Source organism: Panthera onca, chromosome C2 (genome assembly GCF_046562875.1).
Source record: "Panthera onca isolate mPanOnc1 chromosome C2, mPanOnc1 haplotype 2, whole genome shotgun sequence".
Lineage (NCBI taxonomy): Eukaryota > Metazoa > Chordata > Mammalia > Carnivora > Felidae > Panthera > Panthera onca.
This window is the reverse complement of record NC_138347.1, coordinates 23,734,123-23,756,568: the sequence shown is the minus strand read 5'-3', so window position 1 is coordinate 23,756,568 and position 22,446 is coordinate 23,734,123.

Sequence of the window (22,446 nt, the reverse complement as noted above, 5' to 3'; positions counted from 1 at the left end):
AGCTTTGTACTTGCTGAATTCCCATTGTTCTATTCAGTCTGTCTCCACTCCCCTCCCTCCCTTCACCTGACAAACTTAGTGTTAGCTCCTCCAGTCAGCTGTCCAGTCGTGCCCCCTCCCTGCATTGTTTCCTTCTGTGTGTGTGCTTCCTGTGTGAAGCCTAGACCACCCGAAATCAGTACATAACCAAGTGTACTGGGATTTCCAGTTTCCTTGTCAATTCACTGTTATTTAAAATCAGAACCAGAATTATTTAATTATTTTATGTTAGGCTATTATATATACACATGTATATGGCAAATACATGTATATATACACGTGTATATATATGTATAGGTACATATATATACCTATGTGTGTATATGTACACACACATAAATACACATATAGACACACATATATATACACATTCTTAATATTAGTTTATATTTAGTGTGAAGAAGTGTTTCCTTGAGTCCTGAAAAAAGTGTTCCTTTTTTTTTAAGGCAAAACTAAACAAAAGGGAGAGCAGAGTAGTCAGAAGTTTAAGTCTGTGCACATTCATGAATTATAAAAACAAAACAAAAAACCAGAGTGTTACATGTATATTCAAAAACCACAGTATACACAGTATATAGGCATATATTACTATTCTGTTCTTGTTTCAGAATCAAGCACTGCTATTGTTCTTGTTTTTCAGAATCAAGCACTGCTATTGAAATCTGGAAATGTATATATTAAAATTATATGACTCTGTGTTGAGAAGGAACATGGCAGAATGAGATAATGAAGTCTGTCATGTAGTGGATTAGAATTCTTTACATCCTTGAGCTATTTGGCTTATCTGATTAGCGGTTTCGTCAGTGGCAATTTGGGGAAGTGGCTTTTAAAGTCCCTTTTAGTTTTCAAAGCCCTAAAATTACTGTTTTGAGTTCAGTTGTGTCTCCCTCAAGTTTATATGTTGAAGTCCTAATCCCCAGTATATCAAAATGTGACTGCATTTGAGGATAGGTTCTTTAAAGCAGTGATTAAGTTAGAACAAGGCCTTTAGGGTAGGCCCTAATTCAATCTGATTGGTCTCCTTCTAAGAAAAGGGAATTTAGCCATATAAACAGTTACCAGGGATGTGCACACACAGAAGAAACACCATGGGGAGGACACAGCAAGATGTCCATCTGCAAATCAAGGGGAGAGGTCTCAAAAGAAACCAAACGTGCTGAAACCTGGATCTTGGACTTGAAGCCTCTATAACTGTGAGGAAAATTAATTTCTGTTGTTTAAACAACCCAGTCTCAAGTGTTTTGTTTGAAAGTCCCAGCAAACTAATACCCTGGATAAAGTAATTGATGTCAAGAATCAGAGTCAGAATAGGCAGAATAATGTCTCCCACGAGGATGTCCACACCCTAAGCAGTGGAACCCAGGACTAAGTTGCCTCACATGGCAAAAGAGACTTTGTAGGTGTGATTAAGGGGAGGGCCCTTGAGATCCTGGTTGACCTAGTTAACCTAATTATATGACCCTTTAAAAGTAGAGAATCTTTTTTGGCTTCGAGAGATGAGAGGAAAGGAGAGGCACTCAGCCTATCCTTATATTGGCTTTGAAGATGGAGGAAGAGAGCCATGAGTCAAGGGACAAGGGAAGCCTGTAGAAGCTGGGAACAATGCTCAGCTGAGAGCCAGCAAGAAAAAGTTGATCTCAGACCTACAACCACGAGAAACCGAGAGTTGTTTTCAACAATCCAAATAAGGAGAAAATGAATTCTCCCCTGGAGCCTCCAGAAAGAAATGCAGCCCTGACCACACCATTTAGTCCAGTGAGACCCATCAGACTCCTGACCCGGGAAACTGTACAGCAACACATTTGTATTGTCTGTAGCTACTGTTCATGATAGATTTGTTACAGCAACAATGGAAAAGCAATAAAATGTTCTGTTTCATCCAAAATCTTCACAACGGGGCTTCAGTGTGTTTGTTGTGTGGGCATGCCTTAAAAGCTGCAGGCTGCCTAGTTTTTCCTTTTTCAAGTACAAAACTCAACCGGCATCTTTTACCAACTACCTCACATACTTGTCACACAGCCTTTCATCCACGAATAGGCTATAATTCACCATTATCTTGTTGACATGGCTATGATTCGTTTCACACATCATTGTTCATTAAAATAATATGTACCAGTGCCTTAGTTCCATCCCACTTCAAAGTCCAACTGCTAACAAATTTATGGTCAATTAATTTTAGTGGATGAAGAACAGTCGAAAACTATACATGTTTTTCACCTTTGTAATTCTTTTACGAAATTTAGAGACTGTAAACCAATTGCAAAGTGTTCTGAAAACTACTTCCTAAAATTTACTTACAGTAGTATTTAGTCTTATGTGAAAACAGACGAGCATTTAACTATTTTTAAACATTAAAATTTTTGTCTTTCAACTTACTTCAAAGCTGTAATTACTTTATTCTTTTTACTTTAGTCTTTAATTTTAAATACAAAGTGCCTGTATTGCGTGTTGACCTAATTTCTTCCTGCTTTCCATAATTTTCCAAATGTATTTTCTTTTAATTTTTTTAATGTTTATTTGTTTTTGGGAGAGAGAGAGAGAGAGCGCGTGAGCAGGGAAGGGACAGCGAGAGAGGCAGACACAGAACTCTAAGCGGGCTCCAAGCCCTGGGCTGTCAGCATGGAGCCCGGCACAGGACTCAAACTCAAACTGTGAGATCATGACTTGAGCCGAAGTTGGACGCTTGACTGACTGAGCCACCCAGGCGTCCCCAAATATATTTTCTATATTCAAGAGGAAAAATTTCCTGAATATCATGTAAAAAATGTTGCTGTTATTTATAAAATCTCTGTGTTGCTTATCTACTATTATCCAGAAATATTGCTCATACTTCTAGCTGATGAAAGAAGAAATAATATTTATATGGTCTTGATCAGTGTGCTGACACCCTTTTTGTTGAAGTTAAAGAAGAACAAGAGCATTATCGATCCACGCTAAGAGGTGGAGCCAGTATGTACACAGCCCAGGTTCCGATGCTGTGCGATTCTGCATTTGAAATGCAGCCCTCACTAACTGTTTAACAGTGTTCTCCAGGGGAATTTTAACTACCTCGACAGCTGGTGGTGACAAATATAGCTAAAAATAGACCAAAAAGATTTCCTGGTTGCTGAGAGGTCAATTATATTGTCTAAGCCAGAGAATTCAACAAGAGGGAGTTATTCTAAATGTCTGTTTCACAACCATGCAAGAATTGCTTGAAAGTGGGAAAGAATCAAAGAAATGAGATCATAGGTACAAAGGACTTTAAATTCCACGGGTTTATGAAGGACTATAAAGCCATGTATTACATCGAAGGAAATGCCTTTGGGGGAATAAAAAATAGGCAAAGGAGACTAGGGAGAAAGTATTCACTATAGCTTGAATAAAAGGTGCAATATCACAAGATATCAGCATATCAAAAAGAGTAGGAAGAATTTTCATTTAAAAGTAAAAACACAAAGTTGAAATGAATAGCAGAAATTTGCAACTAAATGGAAAAGTGCCTCAGCATGAACTATTACGTCCCAGCAGATGTCCATCTGTCCTCAGGAAGTTTCAACTTCCGACGTACACAAAGGTTTTTGAAGAAAAACAGGGTTTTTACTTAGCATTTCACCCTGCTCCCAATCCCTTAAAATTTAAAATGTCTAATAAAAATCAGCTGTTTACTTGTAGCGTGCTATCCTGATTTTTCTGTTTTTCACTTTTTGGAGAGAGGCATAATGTTTTGATCTTTGGAGATCTCAGTGGCCTCTGAGATATAGAATATTTCCTAAGGATCCGTAGATGTGAAAGATACAATGGACGTGGGTGTGTGAGATCGCTTTATTTCAATGGAATAGTAGACTGGTATGTATGTTTATTTACATGTGTGTGCATGTGTGTTGCGGTGCTGGAGGGAACAAAATCCTGCAAGTGCCATCTGAGTCACATATGATGGTAATTACTATGAAGTACACAACTACTCAGATCCTGAATCATTTGTTGTAAAGCAGTATGAACTAGGATATCTTGACTGTGCGGAGCATGCATAAAATGTCTTCCCCTTACGCTTTTCTACAAATCAGAAGCTAATTTTGACTAAAACATTAATTCGTGTCATAGAAGAATATATCTTATTCTACTTTTTTATTTAAATCACATCTTTTAATTTGTAGAAATACTGCATTTTTAGCCTCTGGAGCCCCACTGCCCAGAATGGAATAGCCCTTGTACTCTTTCTTTGGGCTAATCCTCTGGCAATCACTTAGCCTCCCTTTCTTTAGTTTTCTCATGTGTGTAAGGGGGCTGTTTGGAGACTAAATGAGTTGATCTGAAAAGCCAGGAGAGCAGTGCAGTATGTAAGAATTAGCACTTGTTATTAGAACATAAATTAGTCCATCAGTCAACCGGTATAAATGACTAATATCAGATTATTATTATTTTAATGTGGGAGAGGATGTGACAGATCAGCCAACGATAGGCCCATGAGCTGCTCTCAGTAGTACGGTAAAGAATTCACAGAGACACTTGAAACTGACACTTGTTTGTAGGTTAGGTACCACCAACTTTATTTCTAAAGTGTGTTCTGTGAGATAATCCAGGCAGCATAATACCATCAAAGGCTCCATAATATCCCAAGATAGTCTCCCAAATGTTGGCCAAGACTGAAATCATGATAGAGTTCCCTGGGCAGCAATTGATATGAACATCAGTTTGAATAATAAATATATAATCCTACTTATATTGAGGCTTGATTTGGTTGCAAAAAGAAACTTAACTTTTGCCATTTCAAATAAGAGGTAATAGAATTTGGTCAAGGATACACTGAGGACAATAATGGAGACAATTACAGGAAAATCAAAAAGAGAAATCATAGGAATGGAAAGTTTCAAGCAAATAGAAATAGATGCTCTGTGTCTAAAGTAGTTCTAAGGATCTTAGAAACAATCTTTAATGCCACATTCATAAAGACTCAAAATGCCATATTCAGGGGCACCTGGGTGGCCCAGTCAGATGATCATCCAACTCTTGATTTCATCTCAGGTCATGATCTCACAGTTGGTGAGTCCGAGCCCCATGTTAGGCTCTGTGCTGACAGTGTGCAGAGCCTTCTTGGAATTCTGTCTCCCTCTCTCTCTGCCCCTCCCTCCCTCTCTCTCAAAAATAAATAAATAAACTTAAAAAAAAAGCCATACTCAGTCACTGGTTCTAGTCTTCTTTTGAACTCAAGTTGTTATCCCCCTGCTAACTAGATGTAAGAGTTGAAAGAATCTGACTTAAATGATAACTATCAACTCTGAATAGATTGGCCACATTAGAAATTATTGTACTACCTGGATTGTCTTTCTACAAACTTTGTCAAATGAGATCTTGTGGTACGAATTTGGTCACCCAAGACTGAACCCTCCATAAGACTTTGATCAAGACAGTTTCTTTTTTAAATAATTGTACATGGTAAATATGATTTTGTTATTTTAAAAACTATTAGCCTTTTCTGAACTGTACACACAGAAAATATTACCCATCACCAGTTTTAAATATACAATTCAATGAATTCTGACACTCACCTGTATAGTCTATAACTACCAGCAAGATCAAATCCTAATAAAAAGTATATTTTACTAACCATAAATTGTTACCTTGTGACCTTTTGTGGACATCCTTTCCCATCACCCTAAGCTCCTGGCAACCACTGACCTGCTGTCACTATAGTTTTTCCTTCTTGAGAAGTTAATGTTTATTCTGTCTTGTCAGAGAAAAGGACAATTAGCATCTTTATCTATTTATTTATTTTTAGTTATGTGAGTCATCCTAAAACTTATATTCAATGGAAATGTTACCTACATTCTGTAGATACAAGTATATTTACTAAAAAACTGTTGTTTTGAGAAGTTAAAAAATTATGAAACTCACATTACAGTAGGGAGATATGGTTGTGTTTTTGGATGTGAATATTATTAATTTTAAAAAATTTTTAAAAAGTGTTATGATTGTCAAAGAAAAGGTTATTCTCACATTTACACTTTTCTCTAAATGAGATCTTGAATAAGATCTCAAATAGCTGGATTATTTGTTCTATTCCCCTTGAACTATCTAAACATCTTGTTACTATTTTGGAACTAGAATACTTGACAAATTCTTGATTTAAGGCCATAGTATTTCATCTCAGAATATTGTGGAAACGTAAAGGGAAATGCTTCTATAGTCTGATTTTAACTCTTAGCGGAATGTCTGATAACACGGCAGTGACAGAAATATGGAGTGAAAGTGTGGAGTGAAGAGTGAAAGTCAATTGCCAGCACTTTTCATGGTGAAGCAGGGGAACTTCACACTAGAAACTTAAGAGTAGATTCAAACAGACAAGTTAAAAAGGCATAAATAAGGTTAGTTTTGAAACCATTTTCTAAATTGAGTATATCTTGAAAAATAAGCTCTTATTTTGCATTAGATGAGCAAGTATAATAAAAAAGAAGTTTATGAAAAAATATTTGATGTGCTAAATAGAATGTTCACAGGCCTCAGGGATAAGATGTCAAAATCAAACATAGTAAATATAGGTAATATTTATTGAATTCTTACTCTGTTTCAAATACTTTCTATTTTAAAAAAAAACTTTTTAAAAGTTATTTTTAGAGAGAGAAAGAGAGAGAGAGTGCAAGTAGGGCAGAGGGGCAGAGGGAGAAAGAGAAAATCTTAAGCAGTCTCCATGCTCGGCACAGAGCCTGATACAGGGCTCAGTCCCACAACCCTGGTATCACGACCTGTACCGAAATCTAATATTGGGTATGTAACCGACTGAGCCACCACCTCGGTGCTCCTCAAATACTTTTAAAGCACTTTCCAGATAATAACCTATTTGACCTTCATACTGAGAGGTAGATATCAGTAATAATCCCAATTTACAAGAAGTTGAAAATGAGATAACATACAGATTAAAAATATTGTCCATGATGAGAAAGTTAGTGAGTTGGACATCCAGTGTTCAAACCCAGAGCCCTCTAACAATTGAGAAATAATATAAGGAGTCTTAATTGTATCTTGTCCTTTCAAAGAGAAGAGGCTATTCATACCAGAAGTAAAGGCTTCCTTTGATCCTTACTTTCCATACTTTTTTATTTATTGAAATAAAAAGGACAGTTTCTCTGGCCTAATATTCCCTTTTTCTTTTAGATCTCAAAATAAATTTTAAGATATACATCCCCTCTAGAAAAGTAGAGCCTCATATGTAGAATACTTTGAATTCATTTATTTTTTGACAGACATTTAGAAAATATCTTCGATAATCCCCTTGTGGGCATAATGTAGAAACTTAGATTTGTACTTCCTGGAAAATGTTAACAAAGATTACTGATTTATGCATAGATGATTTACTGGATGGAGATTTCTACTATAGCCAAGGAAATAATTTGTTGAGCATTAAAATGGCAATTCCCATAATGTGTGTCAAATTGTCCTACTAAAGTAAATCTAAAATGAGAAGAGAGTGAAACTATCCTTCTGAATGGCTCTGAATATCCTCTAATGGAGCTTATTTCAATCTGGCAGTGCCTTGTTTAACAAGAATTTTTATTAATAAGTACAGAATATGTGAGTGCCCACAGTACATTTCAAAATAAGTTTCAGATTGCTAATTAATTATTTTAAATTATCATTTTGGGGTGTCAATTTTATTCAACTTTGTAGGCCTTCTGTACTCCCATACTTTACCCTTCACCCACACCCATACCTCTATCCTTTCAGAATATGAATATATTCACATTGGATAAGTGTGGGCTTAAAATAAAATATTGAAGGCATGGCTTTTTGTTTTATAATTTTTTAATTAAAACTAATCACCTGCATGCAAAATCAGCACTCATGATTATCAAGCATCCCTGTAGATGGTTTAAATTTGATATACTATTTTAAATAACCTTTTTATATATAATCTACCAACAGTAAGCTGTGTCCACTTAAAGTCTAAAGGTAGATGAATTCTAAAATAAGTATGAATTTGTGCAATCACAATCACATTTATGATAGAAGATCTTTTCATTTCAATTTCCTCATTCATATCCTCATTTCCTGAGTTTTAATCCCTCAATTATTGCTGTGCTTCCTGTATACTATTTTGTGACCAGCTTTCTCTCTCTTCAGCATAATGATTTTGAGATTCATCCATTATATTGCTTGTATCAGTAATGTACTCATTTTTACCGCCAAGTAGTATTCCATTGAACGGATATGCCATGATTTGCTTATCCACTGTTTTGATAAATGTGTGCACTGTTGCTGGTTTTAGCTATTATGAATAAAAGTGTGTGAGATTTTACCTGGATTTGTCATTTCTCTTCAGTACACATTCAAGCTTGCAATGGCTAAATTACATAGTAAGTTTATATTATTTTTTAGGAAACTACCAAATTATTTTTCAAAGAAATCATACCATTTTAGATTACCACCAGGAAGCATGAGAGTTTCAGTTGCTGTATATCCTCACTATCATTTGTTGTTGATATTGTTTCCTAGTATGATCTAGTTTTAGTATTATCTAATTGTTATCTATGGTAGGATTTAGCATGTTATTCCTCCAACATCACTAGAAACAGTCCTCCTAGTATGACATAGGAATGTATGTTTAAATAATCAACCATATAATATAAAAACAAGGAGACCTGCCTTGAGAGAAGTATAGCAGGAAAGACTTTTAAGAACTATTATTACTCTAGGCCTTGTAAAACAAAACAAAAATAACACCAATACTAATGCAAATTAAGGAATAAGAAGAATTATTTATGAGGAAATAAAATAGTTCCATTATGGCTGTTATGAAAATTAATAAAGGGAAACTTGACTAAAATGGATTTGGGAAGCCAGCATGGAGGCCGGGGCAGGGGGTGGGGGGGAGGGTCTCATTCCCTACCACTCCTCATCAGCTGAAGACCCTAACAGGAAGGAAGTGGTACTTTGCAAGTCAATATTACTATATTACCGAAACAGGAGGGGGAAAGGTTTCCTTCTCCCCCAGCAATAGCCCAGCCAATGAGAGACTGTCACAACTCAGCCAATGAAAAGGCACAATACTTTGAACTCCCAGTTTACTACAAAGGACTTTCTGTTTATAACATCCCTTCCAAATTCCCTCATTTCCTCTATAAAAGAGATTCCTGTTTGTGCTTCATACTTGCCTATGGTTTTGCCTTACCTTCCATATCCTGGATTGTAATTCTCAAATAAATCCATTTTTGCTGGTAAAATAACTGACAGTTTTATTTTTAGGGTTAATACTGTCAATATAATAATTTTGTTCATTTTTCAGTACTATAATGTGAAGTTATTTAATTTGTGAATGTATTTTTTAAAATAATGTACAGTGTTCACAGTAGAAGAGCTGGTCTCTAGAACAGACAATCCTAGAAATAGAAAGGTGAATCTGCATTAATCATTTGTTAAAAAATGTTGTAAAAGAATTTAGGCATAAAAGGATGTGAAGGAAGATAGGTGAGACTAAGTGGTCTCCAGTGTCCTTTCCTACTCCTCCGTTCAGCCAGGTTTTAAAATCTATTTTATACCCTGTTACGAATAATTCATACAAAGACCAAAAAAAAAAAACACACATAGGTTTATAAGAAAACAAACTATGTAGTTATATTGGACTTAAAAATAGGAATAATTATCATTTCATAAATTATATAAAGAATACTATTATCTTATAAAACAAATTCAGTTCCATATTTTAAAAAAATCGTGAAAGAAATTTTGCCTTTTCTTCTTTTTGTTGAAGTAAGCATGCTGTCTCTATTGCCATAAGCCACATGCCAAATGATATGAAAGGGGTGCTAAATATGATTAAAAGTAGAAGAACAGGCAAGTATCAGCAAAAGAGAATGGGTAGCATTAAAGTGCAATATTAATATCCACAATGAAATGTCATTAAGTCATCAACTTTTGGGGGGGGGTTTGTTTGTTTGTTTTTGCTACATGGGTCTATAGATCAACTCATCCAAAAGAATGAATTGATTTACAGTTACATCATATTTTTGGGTTAAAGGCAAAAATGTAAAAAAGGTAATTAATCTCTAAATTGCATTATATTACCGTTTTGGAAGTTACTCAATAAAAAAAAATCACAAATGAGCGAATACCAAGAAAAAAATGTTTTATAATGTCCATATATGAAATCCAAAAAATGAAAGATAATCTCTTCCTTTTTATAATATTCACTGCCACATTAAATTTTGTTAAAATCATTTTAGAAGGGGTTACAAATAGACAACAATGAGGTTTAGTTTAATTTTATATTGGCATGGAGTTTAGTTGATACTTGGTTTTTACTTCACAGTGATAACAAGAAACTGGGTGTAATTATTTGGGTAGAGAAATTTGTCACCACAGAGTTCCGTATTTTGGTAGTATTTTCTTTACTCTTAGGAAATGTCCTAGGATTGCCTCTTTCCATCAGATTTCTTACTGGTATGTTATGAATGGTTAAAGAAAATCTAAATGTGCCTTAAAAAAACAAAACAAGACAAAAAAGCCTTAAAAATAAAAAAAAAAAAACACAAAAATTTAACTCTATAGTATCTGTTTGTTTGTATGTGTTTACTGTTTTAGAGTATTATATTGGTATTTATAAATACTAAGTATATTCAGACACATTTCAGTCAAAATTGTGTTCCTTGTGGTAGAGACATTAGGAAAAGGGTAAATGGGAATTGATGACCATCTTTCTTCTCCAGCAGCTCAGGAAAACACCTGAGACCCTGCTTAAAGGGCAAGTGTTCCACCTGCCTAGCCTGAAATGAGCTAATTGCCTACCTGTCAATTCATCCTTCTGTTTTCCTTGAGTCATAGATGGCTTTAAATAATGTGAAAGTCTTTATCTCTCTGAATGCAAAGAGGTGGGCAGGACCTGAAGAAACCAGTGGTCTTATATGCTACTTACCATTTCACATTTTTAAATACAGAATGCTATCAAAGCAGGAATCAACTCTTTCTGTGTGCTATTTAAAAAGAGGAACTTACTCTAGTGTCTTAGATACTGATAGTGTTGTATTTGACATGCATAAACAAGATTAGCTTGGCTAAGCATATTCATTTAAAATGTAGATAATTTTATGAATTCTCCATAGCCCTCTCGAGGTATAGAATCTCTAAAATACAAAACCATGAACTCTGTGGAATAATTAAGAGTTTTAGATGGGTGTTTTCTCTTGGAGGGAGTGGGGGAAACCTTACTTCTTATTAGCATGTAACTTTGTATCTAAATAGGTTATATCACAGATCCTTAAAGTGATACAGTTTAAAGTACAATTTAAGGGGAAAAAATTCCTGGATATTTGGAAGGCCCCAAAGTCCCTCATATTAACTCTTATTAACTCATTATTCAATCAGTGATCAGTCATCACTCTGCTTCTTTAATCCTCTTGTTAGGATCCGAAGATTCTGGAGACATATATAGCCCTGTAGCTTAGTTAGATAGTTTATCGTCTGCTGTCCTGGATTCTTCAATAATACAGAGTCCCCTGCAATGGTTTTGAAAGTTGAAACTTAAACATTAAAAAAAAAAAAAAAATCACTGTTGAGCACAAACTATAAGGAAACCTTACTGCTAGTTGTCCTGAGGATATGAAGACAAATCAACTCAGTGGCTTCTCATAAAATTTACAGTCCAAAGGGGAGATACACCTGTAGGAAGCAGACCTGTATTTAAAATCCATATCCTCCAGGGGCGCCTGGGTGGCGCAGTCGGTTAAGCGTCCGACTTCAGCCAGGTCACGATCTCGCGGTCCGTGAGTTCGAGCCCCGCGTCAGGCTCTGGGCTGATGGCTCGGAGCCTGGAGCCTGTTTCCGATTCTGTGTCTCCCTCTCTCTCTGCCCCTCCCCCGTTCATGCTCTGTCTCTCTCTGTCCCAAAAATAAATAAAAAACGTTGAAAAAAAAAAAAATCCATATCCTCCATACTAGTTGTTTGGAAAAGTATTTGGAGAGAAAAATGCATGAATGAATTGTAAGGAAAGTGATGTCATTCTGTCTACATGTAAGTGCTCAAAAATACTGTGGTAATTTGTTAGTTTTGTTGGGAGAGGTTCTGGACAGAAATAACTCCAGGGATGCCAATTATCCTGAGACAGTGAAGCTCTCCAAATAATGGGTATGAGAGAAATGATGTTCTCTGAGTAGTTTGGACATGGAGCAGAAAAGGTAGAGTTTTGTTTCCTACCTGAGAAATGTTGAAAATATTCATTGACAGTATAGTAGATGTTTGTAGCAAACTAAGATGTAATAAGATTATGAGTTCAGACAAAAGCATAGGTAGCAAAGTGAAAAGAGGAATCTAAGAGATTTAGCAGAAGGTGAACTGATTTAGACACCAGCTCAGGACAGGATTGAGGGCAGAGGTTGGGGGGCTGGAAGTCTTCTTGGAGAACGGATACATTAGGCATGCATTAAGGAGTGTGTCCTTGTCAGTTAGGACTGCTCTAACAGAGTACCATATACTAGGTGGTTTATAAAAACAGATTTTTTTTTTTTCCTGACAGTTCTGGAGCCTGAAAGTTCAAGGTCAGGGTGCTAGCAAGGTCAGGTTCTGATGAAGTTACTTCCTTCTGGATTGCAAACAATTGTCTTCTCATTATATCCTCACATGGGTGCCGGGGTCCTGCCCTAGCAGGTCCAGGGGTTCCTGAAGGATGAATGGCATGGGCGAAAATAACAAATGGACTGAGACAACAGCAGTGTGTTAGACTGGCCACTTTATCGTGGCAAGCGTGGCATTATATTTGTTAGCAATTTCCTTGTAGCGTGCGTCATCTATGTTTCTCGGCTTTACCTAATTCTAAAAATGTTCCTTTGTGTAATCACCCATTAAGGAACCTCATGGTTATTTCTTTGTAACGTTCCCTCCTGCCTTTTGCTTATTGATTAATTGCTTCATACTACTTTCATTATGTATCTACATTTATTTATAGCTTATAAAGTGTTTGCTTCGCTATTTTCATGAAAGGTCATCTAGCTCTCAACACCTCAAGTGGAACATTTATAGGGACATGACTTCTTAATTGTTTCTTTGAACCATTTGCGGTATAAGGAATAAAAGTATTCGCTTTGGTCTGGGGTGCCGGGAGGGAGCCAAGAGGGCCCTGGGAACCCACGCCTTTATGCGTTCCCAGAGAGACAATGTATACCTAGGAAATAATGAACCATTCTGTACCTTAACCCATGAGGTCCAATCATCACCTGGAATGCCTCCTGGGGGCCAAGTGGGCCTAGGGGTCGGAGTAACTTGTATCCATAGATACATTCCTTTGTTGCCAGAGTGAGGATTTTGAACCCATGTGTCCCCTTCTTGGCTGGAAAATACATGGGGCTATCCTTCCATTAGGTAGAGGAGTCTTTATAGGGGGTGGCAAGGGCTAGATGTAGGGCCGCATAATTTCCCTGCAGAATCTTATTTCTTTCCCCAATGGTTCTTTTCCCGGGGAGGGGGGTGCTGGGGGGAGGGGGGAGGGGCCTGTCGTGGGCAATTCCCCAACCAACAGATCCCCAGGTACTTTCATTGGTAGGGGGGCTGCCCTGACCAGTGCTAAGGCCAAATTACATAAAAGCAGGAGTACAAGAAGCTTCACTTTCGGTGGGCTGCCCATGCAGTCCCGATCCGTCCACCGCCTGGGCCCAACCATCAGGCTGGTTGGATAGCTTGACTTCTGGCACATGGGAGAAAAAGAGGAGAGAGATCTTTGGGATCTCTTTTAAAGGAGAACTAATCCCATTCAGAGGACTCTACCCTCATTACCTAATCACCCCGCAAAGGCCTCACCTCCAAATACCATCAACTTGGGGGTTAGAATTTCAACATTTGAATTTTTCAAGGACAAAAATATTCAGTCCTTAAAAATATATGTATAGGTTAAAGAGTTAGGAGGTAGAGCTTTGAAAAGAACTTTTTGGAGAACTAGTAAAAAAGTTTCTAGTCGTGTGTTCAGGAAAGTAGGCATAATTGGATGCAAATAAAACATGGGCACAGGAAGGAAGTAAATTCCTTATAAATATTTTATAATATATATTTTTAGTTTTTTCAATGTTTGTTTATTTTTGAGAGAGAGAGACAGAGACAGTGCATGAGTGGAGGAGGGGCAGAGAGAGGGAGACATAGAATCCGAAATAGGCTCCAGGCTCTGAGCTGTCAACACAGAGCCCCCAACACAGGGCTCAAACTCACAAACCCATGAGATCATGACCTGAGCCGAAGTCAGAGACCTAACCGACTGAGCCACCCAGGCGCCCCAACTTTGAATAGTTTTGTATATACCTAAAGTGACACAATTTATCAAAGCATGTAAAAATACTTGTTAGATACTGTGAAGAGTGGTTTCTTCACATGTGTTTAGGAAGGCAAGATTTTTCCCATAGTCATTAACTTCTGTGTGATAGAAAATCAATCTGGGCCCCACTTGTCACCCTCCTCCCTTTTTTTTTCTTTAGCAATTATGCGTTTGCCATTGGAGAGTTGAGAATGTAATGAGTATGTGAATTTTGAGAAAGGATTTGAAGTGGAGAAGAGTAGCCCAGCAAGAAAAAACAAAACAAACATGATTATTGCTTACTGCAGATAAAATGAAGAATGCATCAATAAGGATATTGTAGAATGCAGCGTGTTAGGGGAAGGCAATGGGAGAATATAAAAGTTTTTATGAAGAACATCAGGGAGGATTTTTCCACTTAAATTAATAGAGAAGTGATTACCTGGTGAAAATGATATGTAAAGTGAAGAGAAGGTGACTTTTTCAAATATGTCAAAAGCTCTGGAAAAAATTAATAAATTGACTCTTATCTGAGAAGAGAGTGAATCTTTCAACAAGAGGTTTAAAATCAAGAGACCATTCAGAACTAAGCTGTGACTTAAAATGGCAAATGTCTGTTAGAGAAAGAGGTGGGAAGTGATTACAGTAATTGACCCAGCATTGTCCTTAAAGGTGCTCTAGGCAGTTTCCAGAATGACTCAACAGATAAAAGGTAAGTTACAAAATGTTACATAGCTCTTGCGTTGAGAGTGGTGTACCTGTATTAGGAAAAAGAAAAACCGGCAAAAATGGTAAGTGATAAAAGTTTTCACATTCACAGGGAAAATTAACCTGTTTGGCATTTCACTTATAAGGTGAGTTAGCAGCAATGACGCTACAGTAAATCAGATATGTGTGCCGAGGAGAGATTATAGATGAAACATTTATTGAAGTTACCCACAGTGTTCAAATATATGATATATACTCTTTAGACTTAAGTGACCTTGAAAGTTTATACTTAAATAGAAAATCAATTGTTCTTAAGTAATGGATTCATAGAACAGTGGGGATAACACAGTGCTTTGAATACAAGCAGGTGCTTCGGAGATGCTCACCAGTTGCCAGTGCATTTTATTTCCTAGCACAGATCTGTGTTCAATAACACACTGCATTGCCGCATTCTGCTGGGACCTTCATTCCTAAGAACTTACACTTTATAGAAATATCGGACTTGAAAGGTCATAAAATACATGAGATGTTAGGAAGGGGTATAGATTTGGGGAAAATGCTATAAATTTAAATATGGTAATATATTATTTAATATCCTCCCTCAATATAAGAGAGACCTTTAGAAAAAGATTTTGAATGTCTTAGTACTTTCTGAATGGGGCATCTTATTTTATTCCTTCTCACAGTCGATGACCTATATGACACTTGTCAATTTCTTTCTTCCTGGAAGTCTTTATTTTTAATTTTTTTTAATGTTTATTCATTTTGTATGTATGTATGTATGTATGTATGTATTTATTTATTTTGAGAGAGAGAGAGAGACAGAGCACAAGCTGGGGAGAGGCAGAGAGAGAGAGAGAGAGAGAAACACAGAATCTGAAACAGGCTCCAGGCTCAGGCTCACAAACTGTGAGATCATAACCTGAGCCAAAGTCCGATGCTTACCAGACTGAGCCACCCAGGCGCCCTGGAACTCTTTATTTTTAAAGACCATATACTTTTGTTCTCTGTCTCTCATCATTTTTTTTATTTGGTTATTTGCCAGATTTTTGTTCTTTGCTCTTTCCAAAACTGTGGTTCCTAAATGGATTTATTCCTCTCATTTCACATTATTTCTTTTAAATTTTCTACTGATGTACTTGGAAAAATCACTTCAGTAGCGACAACCCTCAAAGGGTCCTTTCCAGTTCAGATACTCTGCTTCTGCTCTAGATCCTTCTTTTCATATGTCAGCTGGTTAGCTCCATCTCAGTTCAGTGCCTGCTCTTGGCAGCCTATCACACAAAAAATCATTCATCTTCCTCTCTTGGAAAATAATGTCATAAACTCTTGAGACTGCCACTGTTTTCTACTAAAAATTTTACCACAGTTTTTTGTTGTTCTCTCTCTTTTATCTCTCATCAAATATTGTCACACATATATATTTCCTTCAGTTATTCTGGCAATGGAACATCCACTCAGTTTTTGCGACGGCTTCCTAAATGTTTTCCCTGTCTCAAATTTCACACATTGAAGTCCATTCTTTAACTGACATTAGATTTGTTTTGGCCTTCATCCAAAGATATGCCCATCGTACACCATTCAGATGCCTTTGTGTCCAACCTGATGGCCTACAGAAGACATGTCTAACTTTTATTTTGTAGTATTTGAGACATTTCACATTGTATCTCCAACTTTCCTTTCCAGAACGAATATCCTTAAACCTAATTCAAACCAAGTAGAATGCTTTGGTGTTTTCTGACAATGTCCTTCCATGTTCAAACTGTTCCTTTATCCTGAAATCTACTCAGGCAACCAGATTGGTCTCCAATTTAGAGCCTGCCTCTAGAAGGACTCTGTATATAAACTTTCATTGGTTTTAACCCAGAAGTAATCACTTTCTTTTCACTGCTCCAACTATATAATATTTAAACTTGTTTAACAGTATTTACCATATCGTTCTCTGTATTAAGGCAATCCATGCGATAAAGTCTAAATCCATGTGGTCAAACAAGTCAGATACAGTGACATGATGCAGCAAGGGTAACTTTCCAGAGAAGTATCTTTTATAAGGTTTGGCTTCGCATGGAATGATTTTGAGAAAGGCCTAAGGAAAGGATTAGTTTTGGATCAGTCACTTTTTCTAAGGCAAGATTAGAAGTGGAGACTAATTAGTCATTGGGCGTAAAGTGAAGATGACTTAGTAATTAGGTATCTCTAATTATAAATATAAATAGCAGAGAGAGGCTGGAAGTGTGATTGGTAAGAAATAGTAGTCTCTCCAAAAGGAGATCATTAATGCATTTTACAGCTTCTCTATGACTTGGGACATACAACATTTCCTGTTAATTTAGTAGCTGTCATTTTCTGTGTCTGCTCACACCCTTTTCCCTGGGCTGATTAATGAAAGGGGTCTTTGTCTTTTTCAGTTCAAGCTGATTTTTACTTTCTTTACAGAACAGTATTTAACATTGTCTCCTACGTATATACTGTTTTCTCTGCTGCTTGAGAACAGAGACATTACATTTCAGGGAAAATTATATAACTGATTGTTCAAAACACAGTTCAAGAATTACGTGGGCTCCAGCACTGGTTCCTCTATTTTGCAGTTTTTTGTAAAATTTCATCTACTTGGGCTATTTCCTCAGTAATAAGATGGGAATAATAGTATAATATCTCATAAGCTTGTAATGAATAATGAAGTAATAATTCTTATAAATTGTGTTGCATAGTGATTGGCCTTCAGAAGTGCTCAAAAAAAGCATTACACTATATTTCATTATTCCTATTCAGTAGTACTAAGACCTATACAGAGCAGACTTCTGTAATCACAGAAAAATTAAATTAAGAGAAGAAAAATACACCCTGGTATCAAAATGTCAAGGTGGCTACTTTTTTATTGTGATACAGTCAGTCTCTCTCTCTCTCTCTCTCTCTCTCTCTATATATATATATACATATATATATATACACATATATATATAAAATTAGAAATTGTTTTAATTTGTTGCTTTATGTTTCAAATATGTATGTGTGTGTGTATATATATACATATTATTAGTAAATTAGTAATATATTAGTAAATTAGTAAATATATATTATATATATGTATATATATGTATATGTGTATATATATATATACATATACACATATACATATATATATGTGTATATATATATATACATATACATATATATATATATATATATATATTTATGTTTAGGATTGTTTCTTTAGGAAATATTGCCTGAAGTAGAATGGTTCTTTGGAAATTGTATGTTTGTATGTTTAAGTACATAAAAATGGAGTTGGGGGAATTATGTTTTTTATGAGCTCAGTCCAAATTTATGAGGGAAATTAAAAACACTAAGAGATATATGCAGTGGAAATGTTGGTCCTTTTTTTTTTAAGTTTTACATAAATAGTCGCTAACTTTAGAATAACCCTATATATGTTTCTTATACTTGAATTCTGCCAGAAATGCTGATTGATACATATTAGGTGATCAATATTATTGAATTAAGTAATTGAAAAAAATTTACCATTTTTATTCTTTCAAAATGCAGTTAAGTTTAACAGATTCTCCAGAGCTAGTAGGGTTTGTACCAAGACTTGGAGCACAGAGAAAAAAAAAAATCCTACACCATGTCTCTTCAAGGAGTTCATAGTCTAGTTGATAAACCAAAGTATGTTACATAGTTTTATCAGTTCTAATTTTTTCAAAACCTTTCCAACTGCTAAAATTGAATCTTCTTCCTATGCCCCCTCAAAAAAATATATATATTTTTAAAGAAGGCAAAGAAAAAGAGGATTGATTGATTGGAGAGAGAGGGAAAGAAAGGAGGAAGGAAAAATGCATCATCACCTGGGCAAGAACTTAGTGAGAAGCTGTACCTACTGTATTGAGACGGTTTTTAAAAGGTATCTTACTTGTAAACTACTCATTTTATCTGATTTATTAATTCCATTATGGCAGGGTATATCCTAGAGGATGAGATTTGGTCCAGTCTTGTATTCTTGCATCAACAAGAAAATACTGTAAAAAATTGCAAAAACCTTCCCACCTATCACTATTTGTTTGGGTGTTTTAGCAAAGCAGTCAATTTATGCTGGAAGATCAAAAGTCATTTATTTATTAATATAAAAACTGGAAAAGATAGGAGAAACTGAAAATAAACATAATCAAACCAACTTGAAAAATATACAGAATTACCCTTCCTAGACACCACTTTTGTATTATGGTGAAGTCATTTGTTTGTTAAGTGCAGTAGTTCACATGAAAAGTCCTGGAGCAGGACTGCCTGGGTTTGAATACCTACAACCATGTTCACTTATTTCACCAAACCTAAGACATCAGTGTTTAGAGCATACATCATTATATTATTCTGTACACACACACAAGCAACTCCTACAAATGATTTGTAAGATACCAGTTATCTCAAGAGACATCTTGATTTCAGAGATGTTATGATATGGAAAAAATGTGCACCTTAGAGTGGCTCAAATATGGCAGTAGCATAGTGAAGATGGGCAGCTTACTTCATCTCAATGAAACTAAGCTTCTTTATTCTAAACCGTGACAGTGAGCGTACCCACATAACTGTTTTGATGATTAAGTTATAAAGTCCTTAGAAGATTCCATGACACAGGTTAAACTTATTAGCTGCAGTAAAAGGCTAACCTATTACATTTTTTAAAGCATTTTATAGTATAATAAGTAAAAAGAAACAAGGAAGCATTTTGTTTTCCTACAATGACAGTTTTCCTGGAAGGCATTAGGAAACAGCCTGTGATAATCTGCATGTTACACAGGCGGTTCTAGAAGTCTAGTTCCATGCAACAGAGAAAGAGAAAGAGACTACATGGAGAGGTCACAGTCTTACAGACTCAGGCTCCAAAGTGGCACACTGCCTATCACTTTCATGGGGAAAACTGGGTCACATATGCTATGTGTACCTGTAAAGTGGGCTAAGAAATTAATTCTCTAATTGGAAAGCTTCATGCTTCGAACCACCCTATTCCTACGAAGGAACAGGAAGATGGGTTTAGTGGAAGACTCAAAAATTTTTTCATAGTACATGTTCAGTAAGTATCAACTATTATTCTTAATTTTACCTAAATTAAGCAGAAAAGGTAAATGAAAAAGGAAGATGCTGCACTCTAAAATAATACAATTGTAAAATAGCAAGGATTGTTTCTTCCTGAAACCTAGAAAAAATTGGAGGTTTATTTACTTCGAATACTTTAGGTATAATGTTTTCTCGGTATTTCCTCCCCACTTCTGTAACTTAATGAAGGCACAGCTATAATGGTTCTGACTTTTCACTACCTGCCCGTAAGAACAGGGCATTCATTGGTCACTTTCATAAGTCATCTAGAAGTGGGAATCTGTGCCCCTTAAATGTGCCATAGGTTATTTGGAAATTATTAGAGAAAAAATAGCGATATTTGTGATATTTGTTGTGGTTAAAATCCAGTATCTTATACAAATAGTATGCTCACGGTGATTCAATAGTAATGGAATCATGTCATGTTACTGTTAAGTCAAGTAATTTTACTTCACCAAATAAAACAAAACAAAACAAAACAAAAAACAAAACTCCCTACTTCAGGTAGAAAGATGGTCTTGTATTTTAGACTTCACAGAAAATATGCTTCTACTTCACCATGTTTCTGTAATGTAATCTTTGAAATACTAAAGAACTCCTTCCTTGAAATGCATGAGATTATCAGGAAGCCTTTTTGTGATCTTCTCTGTTTCCTTCTGCGTTAAGTTTACATTTGTATTAATCTGTGGTACCTAACACTTAATTTGATTTGTCCCTTACCATTGCTCTGACCTTTGGGCTCACTCTCAATCACATGTAATTATTTTTCTCTATATCACTGGTGCCAGTTCTCAAGCAGGCTATTTTTATAAAGTCTGCTAACCACAATAAATTATTTTGAATAAAGCAAGTTGTATAAAAACAGATACACAAAAAGTAAAATACTATTGGCCATTAAAAAGGCATGTTAAATACATCATATTTCTCAAAAAAAAATTCTTGGTAGTTCTCACTGTTTTTATTACTCTTTCTAAAAATGAAAGACATTAATTAAACGTATTCTTAATTCCTAATTCAGTATCTGAGACCACAACTCTAATGATAGAACGAAGGCTAGTAAAACATTCCCTACACTGAGCAGTGTGTTTAAAATGTATCTTGTTTCTCATAGCTCATTAGCTCACTGAATGAATTGGTCTGAATCATGAAGGCAAAATGGGTTTAAATTCCTAGGGCACATCTTTTCTTCTTCTACTCATGTAATTTACACCTTCATCACTTGCTGTCAGAGCAAAGGGCCTTTTCGCTAATGACAGTATTTTGAAGCATTGCTAAAGGAAGATATAACGAGGACATACTGAGAGAGTCAGTTAAAGAAATATAGGAGAATAAGAAATTGCATACTGAGAAAAAGAGTTACACAAACACTTAACCCAAGCGCTCTCTCTGGGCTTTGTGGTTTTGCTACTTTATTCCTGAAAAATAATGTGAATAGATAAAGAATCACACACCAGGGTTTAAGTTCATCTTTCACGAAAGGAACATCTATATGTTTCTATGGTTTAGAATCACAAAAGTATTTTTTATATGATTTCATTAGACTGCTGTGTGTAGAATCAATTTATAGCAGGAACCAAAGATCAGGGAGTTGAAATGATTCCTTAAGAATGATTCCTATAACATGTAGCTTGGGGAGGTGGCTATTAACGATAAAAAGAAATGGAGAGCAATACCAGAACAAATATACAAAGATAGAGGTTTTTCTAAATAGACTTCTTAATGCTAAAAATCATATGAACCAGGCTATCTCCCTCTCTTGAAATTCTTATATATGTGTGAAAGTGTGATTACATAGTAAATTATTCGAATTTGTATACATATATAAAATGAATTCTGTATAATTTCACATATATGTATGCATATAAATTATATGTGTGATTACAGGAGAAAATAGGTAAATAGGTAAAATAAAAATTTAAAAATCAACTAAAACATTTTAAAAGATCAAAAAATCAAGGCAATTCACTGAGAGCTTCAAAACACATCACAATAGCAAAAAACTCGAGTTCTAAATAAGGAACTATTGACTGTGGGTATTATAAAATGTTGACTCTTAATTCTTTAGGGATTTGACAAACCTAATTTGGAATATCAATATGTAGGATGATTGTATACGCAGTTAAGCCACAGTGAAGAATGAGCAAATAATAAACCAGAAAATTGACTTGAAGAATTGGTCAGATAAATGATTTCATTTCTATTGTACGAAACAGTATTTTTCATACAATAAATCTGAAAGAAATGAGACACATACTGTACTTTTTTTTTTCCTAAATGGGATTGGAAAACTGCCTTGGTAGAAAGATTACATTCAAATATTTATCACATTATTATGTTAATCTGTGGGACGATGTGGACTCAGCATACAC